The 15,473-nt window shown below is 38.7% G+C and overlaps 1 pseudogene across 1 annotated transcript; it reads right to left on the bottom strand.

Annotated features, from left to right (window-relative positions):
- Positions 1 to 12,767: 12,767 nt before the first annotated feature.
- LOC100357940 (nuclear nucleic acid-binding protein C1D pseudogene) lies at positions 12,768 to 14,899 on the bottom strand (annotated as a pseudogene). The gene has a single exon (XR_016228208.1). The product of XR_016228208.1 is annotated as a nuclear nucleic acid-binding protein C1D pseudogene (transcript).
- Positions 14,900 to 15,473: the final 574 nt, after the last annotated feature.

The raw sequence follows: 15,473 nt of genomic DNA, 5'->3' as shown, positions 1-15,473 counted from the left end.
ATCATAAGATTACAAAGAAGTAATCAAAAGCAAATGCATGAACTACTGAAATCCATGCAAGACATGAAAGAAAATCTCTCTAGTGAAATGGAAATTTTAAGGAGGAATCAAAATGAAATGAAGAATTCAATAGAACAAAAATATGCAGTGGAGAGCTTTAAAAACACAATCAGTGAGGCAGAAGAGAGAATATCAGATTTAGAAGACAGAGCACAGGAAAGGATACAGTGAAACCAAAAACAAGAGAAAATTAGAAATCTAAAAACATTGTTGGAAATCTATAGGATACTACAAGAAAACTCAACACTCGGATTCTAGGAGTTCCTGAAGGCATGGAGAGAGAGAAAGGATTAGAAGGTCTTTTTAGTGAAATACTAGGAGAAAACTTACCGGGTTTGGAGAAAGAAAGAGACGTCCAAGTACAGGCAGCACACAGAACACCCAATAGACATGACCAGAAAAGATCCTCACCACAACACATTGTAATCAAACTCACCAAGTGAAACATAAAGAAAAGATTCTAAACTGTGCAAGGGAGAAACACCAGATTACTTTCAGAGGATATCTGATAAGATTCACAGCAGACTTTTCATGAGAAACTCTGTAGGCTAGGAGAGAATGGCAAGGTATAGCCCAAGTCCTAAGAGAAAAAACCTGTCATCCCAGAATATTATACCCTGCAAAGCTGTCATTTGTGAATGAAGGTGAAATAAAGACCTTTCATAACAAACAGAAATAGAAAGAATTTGTCATCACTTGTCCAGCCCTGCAAAAGATGCTTAAAGATGGCCGGCGCCACGGCTCTCTAGGCTAATCCTCTACCTTGCGGCGCCGGCACACTGGATTCTAGTCCCGGTCGGGGCGCTGGATTCTGTCCCGGTTGCCCCTCTTCCAGGCCAGCTCTCTGCTGTGGCCAGGGAGTGCAGTGGAGGATGGCCCAAGTACTTGGGCCCTGCACCCCATGGGAGACCAGGATAAGTACCTGGCTCCTGCCTTCAGATCAGCGCGGTGCGCTGGCCGCAGCGTGCCGGCCACGGCGGCCATTGGAGGGTGAACCAATGGCAAAGGAAGACCTTTCTCTCTGTCTCTCTCTCACTGTCCACTCTGCCTGTCAAAAAAAAAAAAAGATGCTTAAAGATGTGTTACACACAGAAACACGGCCATCAGTACAAAAGAAGGTAAAGGAAGAAAATCACTCAATAAAAGACCATGGAAAGTTCAAAGAATAAATCAGAAATATCTTTGGAAAATGGCAGGGCAAAATCACTACTTATCAATCGTCACATTGAATGTAAATGGCCTCACTCGGATCTGGCTGAAAAGCCCATGAGAGTATTTCAGGCATGGAAAGCCAAGACACTCTGGCAAAAAGATCTCTGTGAGTGAGATCCCAGTGGAAAGAACAGGTCTTCAAAGAAGGAGGTACCTTTCTCTGAAGGGAGGAGAGAACCTCCACTTTGACTATGACCTTGTCTAAACAAGATAAGAGTCGGAGAACTCAAGGGGCTTCCATAGCCTTGGAAACTCATGACTGGTGCATAGGGAGATTACTGATGCCATAAACAGGAGTGTCAATTTGTGAAGTCAACAACAGGAGTCACAGTGCACTTACTCCTCATGTAGGATCTCTGTCCTTAATGTGCTGTACATTGAGGCTTAATGCTATAACGAGTACTCAAACAGTATATTTCACTTTGTGTTTCTATGGGGGTGCAAACGGTTGAAATCTTTACTTAATGTATACTAAACTGATCTTCTGAAAAAAAAAAAGAAAAAAAAAGAAAAAAAGAAAAAAAAAGAAAGAAATTATCAATTCCCAACTTGACTCTCACTGGGATTAAACATGACAATAGGTCTGATCTGATTTCATCATCATTTAAAAAAAATCATCTATTATTTTTCACTTTATGTTTCTGTGTGGGAGCAAACTGTTGAAATCCTTACTTAATGTATACTAAGCTGATCTTCTGTATATTAAGATAATCGAAAATGAATCTTGATGTGAATGGAAGGGGAGAGGGAGTGGGAAAGGGGAGGGTTGTGGGTGGGAGGGACGGTATGGGGGGGAAGCCATTGTAATCCATAAGTCGTACTTTGGAAATTTATATTCATTAAATAAAAGATAAAAAAAAGAATGTAAATGGCCTCAACTCTCCAGTTAAGAGACACAAATTAGCTGAATGGATTAAGAAACAAAACTCATCTATTTGCTGCTTACAAGAAACACATCTTTCCAAAAATGTGCATGTAGACTGAAAGTGGAAGGTTGGAAAAAGATATTCCATGCCAACAGAAACTAGAAAAGAGCTTGTGTAGCCATCTTAATATGAGACAAAATAGACTTTAACACAAAAAACTGTTAAAAGAGACAAAGGGGGGCACTATATAATGAGTAAAGGATCAATTCAGCAGGAAGATTTTTTTTTAAACTTTTATTTAGTAAATATATATTTCCAAAGTACAGTTTATGGATTACATTGTCTCCCCCCCATAACTTCCCTCCCACTTGCACCCTTCCCCTTTCCTGCTCCCTCTCCCATTCCATTCACATCAAGATTCATTTTCAATTCTCTTTATATACAGAAGATCGATTTAGTATATGTTAAGATTTCATCAGTTTGCACCACACAGAACATAAAGTGTAAAATACTGTTTCAGTATTAGTTATAGCATTAATTCACATTGAACAACACATTAAGGACAGAGATCCCACATGAGGAGTAAGTACACAGTGACTCCTGTTGTTGACTTAACAATTTGACACTCTTGTTTATGGCATCAGTAATCTCCCTAGGCTCTAGTCATGAGTTGCCAAGGCTATGGAAACCTTTTGAGTTCGCCAACTTCAATCTTATTTAGACAGGGTCATAGTCAAAGTGGAAGTTCTCTCCTCCTTTCAGAGAAAGGTACCTCCTTCTTTGATGGCCTGTTCTTTCTACTGGGATCTCACTTGCAGAGGTCTTTCATTTAGGTCCTCTTTTTTTTCCCAGAGTGTCTTGGCTTTCCATGCCTAAAATACTCTCATGGGCTCTTCAGCCAGATCTGAATGCCTTAAGGGCTGATTCTGAGGCCAGAGTGCTGTTTAGGACATTCACCATTCTATGAGTCTGCTGTGTATCCCACTTCCCATGTTGGATCATTCTCTCCCTTTTTTATTCTATCAGTTAGTATTTGCAGACACTAGTCTTGTTTGTGTGATCCCTTTGACTCTTAGACCTATCGATATGATCAATTGTGAACTGAAATTGATCACTTGGACTAGTGAGATGGCATTGGTACATGCAACCTTGATGGGATTGTATTGGAATACCCTGGCACATTTCTAACTCCACCATTTGGGGAAAGTCTGATTGAGCATGTTCCAAATTGTACATCTCCTCCCTCTCTTATTCCCACTCTTATATTTAACAGGGATCACTTTTCAGTTAAATTTATGAGAAACAGTGACTTGATCAGCCCTTGTCCTGACTGTTGATGTACAATTTAATACTTTATCCCTTTTAGTATTTTTTTGTTCTAATTAATACTATTGGTTGAACTCTGTAATTAACACATGATTATTCTTGGGTGTTTAAATTTAGGAAGATAAACTATTATAAATTTTTTTTAAATGCCCGCAGCTGCGGCGGCTTAGGCCCATGTCACGAAGAGTCTCCAGGTGCGGCAGCCACTCGGGGCGAGGGAAGCGGCCCGCAGCTGCTGAGACGAGTGCGCGAGAGGCCAACCTCTTTGGCCGCAGGCAGCGAGCCTCGGGACTCCTTTGCAGCCACCTATTCCTGCGGCGTGAGGCCCGCGTGTCCCCTCAGCTCTGGGGCACTGCCACCGCTGCCTCGCTCCCTCTCCAGCCCACACAGCCGTGGCCTGGAGCACGCGCTGACGCAGGGGCCTATAAATGTATATATACTTAATTACAGGACACCTGGCTATTTAAAAGATATGTTAAGGGATTTAAAGGGAGACTTAGCCTCCAATGCAATAGTATTGGGAGACTTCAGTACTCCACTTTCAGCAATGGACAGATCAACTGAACAGAAAGTCAACAAGGAAACCGCAGATTTAATTGACACTATAGACCAAATGGACCTAAAAGATATCTACAGATCTTTTCATTCTACCGTTGCAGAATACACATTCTTCTCAGCAATTCATGGAACTTTCTCTAGGATGGACCATATACTAGGCCATAAAGCAAGTCTCAGCAAATTCAAAAAAATTAAAATCATACTATGCATCTTCTCAGACAATGGAATGAAGCTGGAAATCAGTAACTCTGGAATCTCTAGATATGCAAACACATGGAGACGGAACAAAATGCTCCTGAATGAACACTGGGTCAAAGAAGAAAGCAAAAGAGAAATGAAAAGCTTTCTGGAAGCAAATGAAGATATCAACACAACATATCAAAACTTATGGTATACAGCAAAAGCAATGGTACGAGGAAAGGTTATAGCAATAGGTGCCTACATAAAGAAATGGGAAAGGCACCAAATAAATGAGCTATCAATGTATTTCAAGGATCTAGAAAAACTACAGCAAACAAACCCAAAACTAGTAGGAGAAGAGAAATAATTAAAATTAGAAAAAAAATCAACAAAATCAAATCAAAAAAATTACAAAAGATCAGCAAAACAAAGAACTGGTTTTTGAAAAAATAAACAAAATTGACACAAATTGGCCCAATTAATCAAAAAAGGAGAGAAGAAGACCCAAATCAATAAAATTAGAGATGAAAATAAAGCATTTGATAAAATAGAATACCCTTTCATGATGAAAACTCTAAGGAAATTGGGTATAGAAGGAACTTTCCTCAACACAATCAAGGCAATTAATGACAAATCCATGGCCAGCATCATACTGAATGGGGAAATGTTGGAAGCATTCTAGCTGAGATCTGGTACTAGACAGGGATGCCCACTCTCACCATTGCTATTCAACATAGTACTGGAAATTTTAGCCATAGCCATTAGTTAATAAGAAAGAAATCAAACGGATACAAATTGGGAAGGAAGAAGTCAAACTATCCCTCTTTGCAGATGATATGATTCTTTATTTAGGGGATCCAAAGAACTCCACTAAGAGACTATTGGAACTCATAGACAAGTTTGATAAAGTAGCAGGATATAAAATCTATAAACAAAATCAATAGCCTTTGTATACACAGACAATGCCATGGCTGAGAAAGAACTTCTAAGATCAATCCCATTCACAATAACTACAAAAAGAACCCAATACCTCGGAATAAACTTAACTAAAGATGTCAAAGATCTCTACGATGAGAATTACAAAATCTTACAGAAAGAAACCGAAGGAAATACAAAAAAGGAAAAATCTTCCAGGCTCATAGGTTAGAAGAAGCAATATCATCAATATGTTCATTCTTCCAAAAGCAACTTACAGATTCAAAAATCTGTAATATTTTAAAATTTTAATATTTAAAAATTTTAAAATGTGATACCAATCAAAATACCAAAGACATTATTCTCAGATTTGGAAAAAAATGATGCTGGAACTCATGGAAACACAGGAGACCTCAAATAGCTAAAGCAATCTTATACAACAAAAACAAAGCCAGAGGCATCACAATACCAGATTTCAAGACATACTACAAGGTAGTTATAATCAAAACAGACTGGTACTGGTACAAAAACAGATGTGTAGACCATTGGAACAGAATAGAAATGCCAGAAATCAATCCAAACATCTACGACCAACTTATATTTGATCAAGGAGCTAAAACCAATTTCTGGAGCAAGGACAGTCTATTCAACAATTGGTCCTGGGAAAACTGGGTTTCCATATGCAGATGTATGAAGGAAGATACCTATCTTACACCTTACACAAAATTCCACTCAACATGGATTAAAGATCTAAATGTATGACCCAGCACCATCAAATTATTAGAGAACATTGGAGAAACCCTGCAAGATATAGGCACATGCAAAGACTTCTTGGAAAAGACCCCAGAGGCACAGGCAATCAAAGCCAAAATTAACAACTGGGATTACAACAAATTAAGACGTTTCTGTACTGCGAAAGAAACAGTCAGGAAAGTGAAGAGACAACCAACAGAATGGGAGAAAATATTTGCAAATAAAGGATTAATAACCAGAGTCTACAAAGAGATCAAGAAACTCCACAACAACAAAACAACGCACTTAAGAGATGGTCCAAGGACCTAAATAGACATTTTTCAAAAGGGGAAATCCAAACGGCCAACAGGCACATGAAAAAATGTTCAGGATCACTAACCTTTAGGGAGATGCAAATCAAAACCACAATGAGGTTTCACCTCACTCCAGTTAGAATGGCTTTCATATAGAAATCAATAAACAACAGATGCTGGCGAGGATGTGGGGAAAAAGGTACCCTAATCCACTGTTGGTGGGAATGCAAACTGGTAAAGCCACTGTAGAAGACAGTTTGGAGATACCTCAGAAATCTGAATATAGCCCTACCATATGACGCATCCATCCCACTTCTGGGAATTTACCCAAAAGAAATGAAATCAGCAAATAAAGGAGCTATCTGCACCTCTATGTTTATTGCAGCTCAATTCACAATAGCGAAGACACGGAATCATTCTAAATGCCCATCAACAGAAGACTGGGTAAAGAAATTATGGGATACGTACTCTATGGAATACTGCACAGCTGTTAAAAAAATGAAATCTGGTCATTTACCGCTAAATAGATGTATCTGGAAAAAATCATACTTAGTGAAATAAGCCAGTCCCACAGGGACAAATATCATATGGTTTTCCTGATCTGTGACAACTAACAGAACACATAAAGTAAACCTGTGCAAGTGAAACTGACACTATGAAAAACAATAACTTGATCAGCCCTTGTCCTGACTGTCAAGGCATAGCTTACTATTTTATTCTCTTTAGTATTTTCTTTTTCTACTTAATACCATTGATGAGCTCTTTAATTAACACAGGATTACTCTTGGGTGTTTAAATCCAATTTAAAATTGATCCCTTTTAAAAATAAGAGTGGGAATAAGCGGGGGAGGAGATGTACAGTTTGGCACACGCTCCCTCAGACTTACCCCTAAGGGTAAAGCTAAAAACTTGCCATGGGACTCCAAATCCCATTAAGTCAGCAGATACCAAACCATCTTACTAGTTAAAGTGATCAGTTTAAGTTCATAACTAATCATAAAGATAGGATTAAGTGTCAAAGGGATCACATAAATAAGACCAGTGTCTGCTAATAATAATTGGTAGAATTAAAATGGAGAGTATGATCCAACATGGGAAGTGGGACACACAGCAGACTCATGGAAAGAGAAATGCCCTCAACAGAACTCTGGCCTCAGAATCAGCCCTTAAGGCATTCAGATCTGGCTGAAGAGCCCATGAGAGCATTTCAGGCATGGAAAGCCAAGACACTGTGGCAAAAATGACCTACATGAAAGATCTCTGTGAATGAGATCCCAGTGGGAAGAACAGGCCATCAAAGAAGGAGGTACCTTTCTCTGAAGGGAGGAGAGAACTTCCATTTTGATTATTGCCTTGTATAAATAAGGTCAGAGTTTCTGAACTCAAGAGCCTTCCATAGCCTTGGCAGCTCATGACAAGAGCCTCAGGTGATTATTGACATCATTAATAAAAGTGTCAATTGTTAAATCAGCATCAAGAGTTACTGTGCACTTGCTCCCCATGTAGGACCTTTGTCCTTAATGTGTTGTACTATGAGAATTAACGGTGCAAACTGTTGAAATCTTTACTTAGTATAGAGTTGATCTTCTGTATATAAAGATAATTAAAAATGAATCTTAATGAAGAATAGGATGGGAGAGGGAGTAGGAGATGGAATGGTTTTTAGGTGGGAAGATGGTTATGGGGAGGAAGAACCGCTGTAATCCAAAAGTTGTACTTTTGAAATTTATATTTATTATATAAAAGTTTTCTATTAAAAATAAATGAATAAGCTATAAAAAACAAATAAAACCAAACAAAGTGGAAAAAATAAAAGATTGGGTGGACCACAATGACATGGTGAATTAAAAAAAGCTAATCCCATGAGGCCAGTACTGTGGCATAGTGGGGTTAAGCTGTCGCCTGCAGTGCCTGCATCACATATGGGTGTTGGTTCGAGTCCCGGATGCTTCACTTTTGATCTAGCTCTCTGCTATGGCCTGAGAAAGCAGAAGATGGCCCAAGTCCTTGGGTCCCTGCCCCATGTAGGAGACCTGGAAGAAGCTCCTGACTCCAGGCTTCAGATCAGCCTAGTTCCAGCCGTTGGGGCCACATGGGGAATGAACCAGCAGAGAGAAGATCTCTCTCTCTCTCTCTCTCTTTCTCTCTCTCCCCCTCCTTCTCTGTGTAACTCTGCCTCTCAAACAAATAAATAACTTTAAAAAAAAAACAATCCCAAATGATAAGAGTAGGGGTCATTGTTGTGGCATAGCAGGTAAAGGCTACCTTCTACAGTGCCGGCATCTCATTTGGGCGCTGCTTCATGTGCTGTCTGCTCCACTTCTGATCCAGCTCCCTGTTAATGGCCTGGGAAGAGCTGTGGAAGATGAATCAAGTGCTTGAGTCCCTATCAATCACTTGGAAGACCCAGAAGAAACTCCTTGCTTCAGCCTGGCCCAGCCCTGGCTGTTGTGGCCATTTGGGAGTGAATCAGTGGTTAGAAGATGTCTCTCTCCCTGTCTCTCTCTCTTGCTCTCGCTCTCTCTCTCCCTTTCAAATTAATAAATAAAATCTTTAAAAGAAAAGAAGTAAAGTCTAATGGGTGAAAAAATTGAGGAAAGGGGAATTTGCTCAACCTTATACAAGGTGTCTAAGAAAAAATTAAAATAATACTCATTGTTGAAAGAATGAATGCATTCTCCCTAGAATCAAGACCAAAGATGAATGCTCTTTCTGCTTTGATTTGACATTATACGGTAGGTTCTGGGAAATGCAACTAGACAAGAAAAAGAATGTAAAGGTACCCAGATTGGAAAAGAAGAAGTAAAACTATCATTATTTGTAGATGGTAAGATTTTTTTAAAGATTTATTTATTTATTTGAAAGTCAAAGTTAAGAGAGAGAGGGAAAGAGAGACAAAGGGATGTATCATCTGCTGGTTTACTCCCTAGACAGCTGCAACGGCCAGAACTGGGCCAGGCCATTTGGATTTCCTCTTTGGAAAAATGCCTTTTTAAATCCTTTGCTCATTTCTTAACTGAGTCGCTTGTTTTGTTGTTGTTGAGTTTCTTGATCTCTTTATATATTTTTGTTATTAGTTCTTTATCAGTTGCATGGTTTGCAAATAATTTCCCATTTGGTCTGTTGCCTGTTCATCTTGCAGTACAGAAGATTCTCTATTTGATGTAATACTATTTGTCAATTTTGACAGTCACTTTGGAAAACAATTTGGCAGTTTCCTACATAACTGAATATACTTGTTTTTTTTGGGGAAAACCAGCTCTTTTTTTAAAGATTAATTTATTTGAAAAGCAGAGTTACAGACAGAGAGGGAGAGGGAGAGGGAGAGGGAGAGGGAGAGGGAGAGGGAGAGGGAGAGGGGGAGAGAGAGAGAGAGAGAGAGAGAGAGAGAGATCTTCCATCCACTGGTTTACTCCCCAAATGGCTACAATGGCTGGGGCTTGGTCAACCCAAAGCCTGGGTCTGGGAGCTTCATCCAGGTCTCCCACACAGGTGCAGGAGCCCTAGTGCTTGGGCCATCTTCTGCTGCTTCCCCAGGTGCATTAGCCTGAGCTGGACTGGAAGTGGAACAGCCAGGACTCTAACCCATCCCATATGGGATGCTGGCAATGCAGGCAGAGGCTTAGCTTTCCATGTCACAGCTCAGGCCCCTGAATATACTCTTACAATATAACCCAACAATCATACTCCTTGGAATTTACCCCAGGTCAGTTAAAAACTTATTTCTACATAAAAACCTACATACAGATGTTTATAGCAGCTTTATTCATAACGGCCAATCTTGGAAGCAACTAAGGCATTTTTCAACAGGTGAATAGATAAATAAATTGTAATATAGCCTGATAGTGAAATATTTTAGCAGTAAAAATGAACTATCAAGCCATGTAAATACAAGAAACTTAAATAGAGAGTACTGACTAAAATTAACCAATCTGAAAGCCAAAATACTGTATGATTAAAATTATATGATATTCTGGAAAAGACAAAACTGGAGGCAGTGAAAAGACCAATTGCTTACAGTGGTTAAGAGAGAGGGAGGGATAAAGAGTGGAACATTTTGGGGCAGGTGCTGTGGCGTAGCGGGTTAAAACCACCACCTGCAGTGCCGGCATCCCATATTGGCGCTGGTTCGAGTCCCAGCTGCTCCACTTCCAATCCAGCTCTCTGTTGTGGCCTGGGAAAGCAGTAGAAGATGGCCCAAGTCCTTGGGCCCCTGCACCTGCACGGGGGACCCAGAGGAAGCTCCTGGCTCTTGGCTTCGGATTGGCGCAGCTCTGGCCTTTACGGCCAGGTGGGGAGTAAACCAGCAGACGGAAGACCTCTCTCTCTTTCCCTCTGTCTCTCCCTCTCTCTCTCTCTGCCTCTCCTTTTCTCTCTGTGTAACTCTGACTTTCAAATAAATAAATAAATATTTTAAAAAAAGAGTGAACATTTTTAGGGCAGTGAAACTAGTCAGTATTGTGTTATAATGACAGGTCCATGCCATTATACATTTGTTCAAACTCATAGAATGTACAATGTGTCATTATACATTTGTCCAAACTCATAGAATGTACAATGTGGAATATACACTGTACAATGTAATGTAAATTGTGGGCTTTGGGTAGTAATGATGTTTCAATTTAGGCTAATTATAACAAATATATCACTCTGGTTTGGGATGCTGGCAGTGGAGGAGTATGGGAGTGGTGAGGTGTGGAGGACAGGGTATATATGAGAATTCTGTACTTTCAGCTTAATTTTGCTATGAACCTGAAAGTGCTGTAACACATAGTTTCTTGGTTAAAAACATCACTTCTGAGCTTCAAACACTGCAGGGCATGGTCAGGGCACAAGAATGCAATATACAACTTTAATAACAATACAAAAAAGGAGGAGGATACCTTTTACAGATGTTCCAAAGGTTTGGCTTGCTTGTGAATTCTGACTAGCCAGCAGAGCCCTAGGATAAAGAGATACATTGTAGTTTACTAAGAATAAACTGACAGTAACAATTTAAAAAGTCATTGGGATTAGAATGTTCATGCACACACTCATACCAAATATGGCCAATTTGTGCTGGAAAGGAGATTAATTGAGGATACTGATATTATGATATTAATTTGTAATGGGATATGTTTCAATTTTTAAAGATGGGGAGAGATGTGAAATTTGGAATTTTAATTTTCATGAACACATATGTGACAGAAAAAACCATGGAACTTGGGGCTCTGAGAAATAAACTAAATGGAGCTACTGTATTTTTTAAATTGAATTTCCTAAACAAACTAAAGTCAGAACATTTAGCCATGCAGAAACAGGGTATTTTCTCTTTTTTTAAAATCATAAAACAGACCTCACATGGCTTCCAGCCACTTGGAAGGTCTGACTTTTTAAAGAACACTGTTTGCACGTAGGAGAAGCTGCTTTATCAGAAATAAATAGATTCATCACCTCTCTCACATTGAAACTCTCAAATTTTCAACAAAAGATGGGGGTCATGCTCATAATAAACACCAGCAAAATCCTAAAGAAGACGACACTCAAAACTACCCATGGAAACAGACCAAAATCAAATTAAATTCAAGTCAGCATTGTGGGGCAGCTGGTTAAGATACTGCCTGGGATGTCAGCATCCCATATGAATGGTAGTTCAAGTCCTGGCTGCTCCACTTTCTATCCAGCTCCCTGCTGATGCACCTGGGAAAGCAGCAGAAGATGGCTCAAGTGCTTGGGTCCCTGCCACCCATGTGGGAGAACTGGATGGTGTTCTAGGCTTCTGGCTTTGGTCTGGCCCATCCCTGGCTGTTGCAGCCATTTGGGGAGTGAAACAGCAGATGGAAGATTCTCTCTCTCTCTCCCCTTTTCTTCCTCCTCCCCGTAACTTTGCCTTTTAAAGCAATAAATAAATCTTTAAAAAAAATCAAGGCCGGCGCCGCGGCTCACTAGGCTAATCCTCCGCCTAGCAGCGCCGGCACACCGGGTTCTAGTCCCGGTCGGGGCGCCGGATTCTGTCCCGGTTGCCCCTCTTCCAGGCCAGCTCTCTGCTGTGGCCCGGGAGTGCAGTGGAGGATGGCCCAGGTGCTTGGGCCCTGCACCCCATGGGAGACTAGGAAAAGCACCTGGCTCCTGGCTCCTGCCATCGGATCAGCGCGGTGCGCCGGCCGCAGCGCGCCGGCCGCGGCGGCCATTGGAGGGTGAACCAACGGCAAAGGAAGACCTTTCTCTCTGTCTCTCTCTCTCTCTCACTGTCCACTCTGCCTTTCAAAAATAAATAAATAAATAAATAAATAAATAAATAAATCAAAACAAAACAAAACAAAACAAAAAACCCACAATGCAGCAACAGAATATCACAATCAGTCTTTGGTGATGGAATTATCATTAGTGACTTAATTGCCCTCCTATATTCCTTTCCATCTGATACCTAGAGTAACATTTCAAGCTCAGAAAAAGTACAGAAAAATCTTACTCTACTTTACTGTCTTTCTCCTCCCCGGATGTCCCCCAACCCAAGTAAGCTTAAACTCATGCACATATAAATTGAGGGGCCTGTACTTATGTTGCCACTTGTGACCTTCACATTATCATCAGTGTCACTGTCACTGTCACTGCCTTCATCTTCTTTCTTTCTTTTTTTTTTTTTTGGAGTATACACAAACTTTTTTATTTCTACTAATAAACACAAAAAACTATTCACTTAAGAATATCCAATGTAATAGAACATAGAGCTGAACTTTCACAAACTAAACGTTGGGCTAATAATTTTCTGTAACTGTATGATATATTTCATTTAACCTTTCATATGAAACTTAAAAATATACATAAATTCAACTTCTAAGATTCTTTGTAATAAATAACAAAGATATTGAAACCACATTTGATATTACACTTATTTTTGTCAAAAAAGTTACTATAAAAACAGCTAGAAATTTGAGAAGAAAGTAAAAAAAGGTATAAAATAACTAAAAATGTTCTTCCACTTCAAAAACTGACACCAGAGGAGAAAAGACTTTCTGCATCCATAAGTGACTTCCTCTTTGTGTGTCACAGAAAGAGTTCAACATGCTTTACAAAACCCATTACATTTTAAGATCATTTCCAATATCTGCTATAATAAATCAGGAAATCCATTTATTCAAGGTTACTTATGGAGAATTAATCACAGAAAATCTTAAATCCTTTTTCAAAATTATAGTACTTTACTGTATTTGGCATTCTTATACATAATGATGTGAATTCAAAGACTGAAACTATTTGGTATATAATTAAACATCACAGACAGGCATAAAAGAATTTAACATGTACAATTCTTTGTAACAAATATTTCAGAAACAAATCAGAATATTAGCACAATGTGATCTCCTTTGGCATTCTCTTCTGCTTAAGCAGCATTATGTAACATACAGAGTTGTTCCAAAACACTTGTACATACTTGATACAGCCTCAAAACATGTAATTGAAAAATCAGAGAAAGTGAGACCAAGAAAACTATAAGCACTACACACTCTGATTTAAAAAGTAAGTTTAAATACAACAAAAACAAAAAAACAGGTCAGCTATACAACATTTACAGACTTTTTAAGAGAGTATAACCATTTTGTCAAAATTCAGTCATCAACATACAACCTTATTTCCCATCTAATGTTAATGAGAATGTATTTTATATTAAATGGGACATTGAGGCAATGTGCCAAAAATTAAAGTACAACCTTAAAGTTTAAATTTCACACTCCAAATATCAAAAAAGCAATTAATTCCTAAAATCATGAAAACATGATAAATTAACTACACAGGAGAAAAAAAGGATATTAAGTCATTTCATTCTTTCTTAATATCATATTGTAAAAATAGATGTACTTTTAAATTCAGCCCAGAGATAACATACTTCATAAGGTCATTATTCATTTAAAATAGTGTAAATGTTTACAAAGAACATTTAACTTAAATTTCAGTTGTTTATAAAATGGTACTTGCAAGACTGACCTACATAAGGAAATAAGTGTCATCAAAAGAGATGGTAAACTATAAATATAAAATAGATCACAACATTAAAACCTCAGAGTGCTCTATAGGAAAAATCAATAAAGAATCTTTCTGTCAGAAAAGTATTTTTGCATTACAAATCTGAAGTACACATTTACATATAAATTCAACAAGGAATACATTTAAGCCTTGCATTGCCACATAATTAGAAATTTTGTTATGACAATAAAAATGATGTACATTTTGAATATGTGTATACCAAAACCAAAAAGTTAATGTTTGTTTTTTTCCTTTACTGGCAACTTTGGATGCATTCTTAGGTTTCAGTTCCCAGAGAGCATTTTTTTACAAATCTCGAAGCTGCACCCCTGTCCAGTTTGCCAGCCTTTTTCTTGTCTGCTATTTCCTTGACTCTGTTCATGTACACTCTGATTCTTTCCAATTCCTGTTTTACGGGATGTTCCTTAGGATTAACTCCTTGAGTTGCCAAATAAACCCAAAACATTGAATTTAATGTGTACGCAGAAACTAAATCCACTTTTGCTTGTTCAAGTGGGTCTAACTTTTGTAACAACTCATTTCTGGAAACAGACATCATGGTCTTCAGCATCTCATCCACAGTGCTGATGGAGTTCTCAAATGCAGACAAATACTCATGAATTTCTACTGGATAGTCTTCATTAATTTCTTCACCTGCCATTATGACCAGCTCAAAGCCTCCGACTCCTCGCCTCCTGGAGAGCTGTTGCGCGATCCATCTTCTTTCTTGATGGGTACCTATAAAGTGATTAACATATGGGAAAGTCAAAATGGAAACAGGGTACTATATTGAACTTCTGGTAATCAAAGAAGGAAGATTTAGGTCTTTTTTGAAGATACGCTTTATTTTTGTTTTTTGACAGGCAGAGTTAGAGAGAGAGAGACAGAGAGAAAGGTGAATACAATGTTCTAATGATGGCAGGTTCCACAATTTAACAATACCAGATAACCTGGGGGGATTCAGTAGTTGGTTTTAGAATATTTTAGTAGTTTTATTTGATGACTATAACCTTTCATTCCCTTCTATTACTTACTGCTGATATTATTTCCTTTCTTTCAAACTCTCAAAAAATATTATATCCATCAAAGTGTCATCCAGTCAAACTCTTTAGTGCTATCATTTCAGGGTACGTATACTGAAGCTACTTGAGAAATTGTTATTTACACAGTTGACCCTATATAATTGTAATCCCCAAATCAATACTTACAATTCCTCCTCAGTTATTTGCAGACACTCCCAGAGTGATGAAAAATTTGATGATTCACCTGATATACACATTCCCAGCTGGGGCTGAACAAACTGATA

This window comes from Oryctolagus cuniculus, chromosome X (assembly GCF_051225735.1).
Source record: "Oryctolagus cuniculus isolate XC-2025 breed Fujian yellow rabbit chromosome X, ASM5122573v1, whole genome shotgun sequence".
NCBI lineage: Eukaryota > Metazoa > Chordata > Mammalia > Lagomorpha > Leporidae > Oryctolagus > Oryctolagus cuniculus.
The sequence above is the reverse complement of the archived record's forward strand: the minus strand, read 5'-3'. Positions and strand labels throughout refer to the sequence as shown.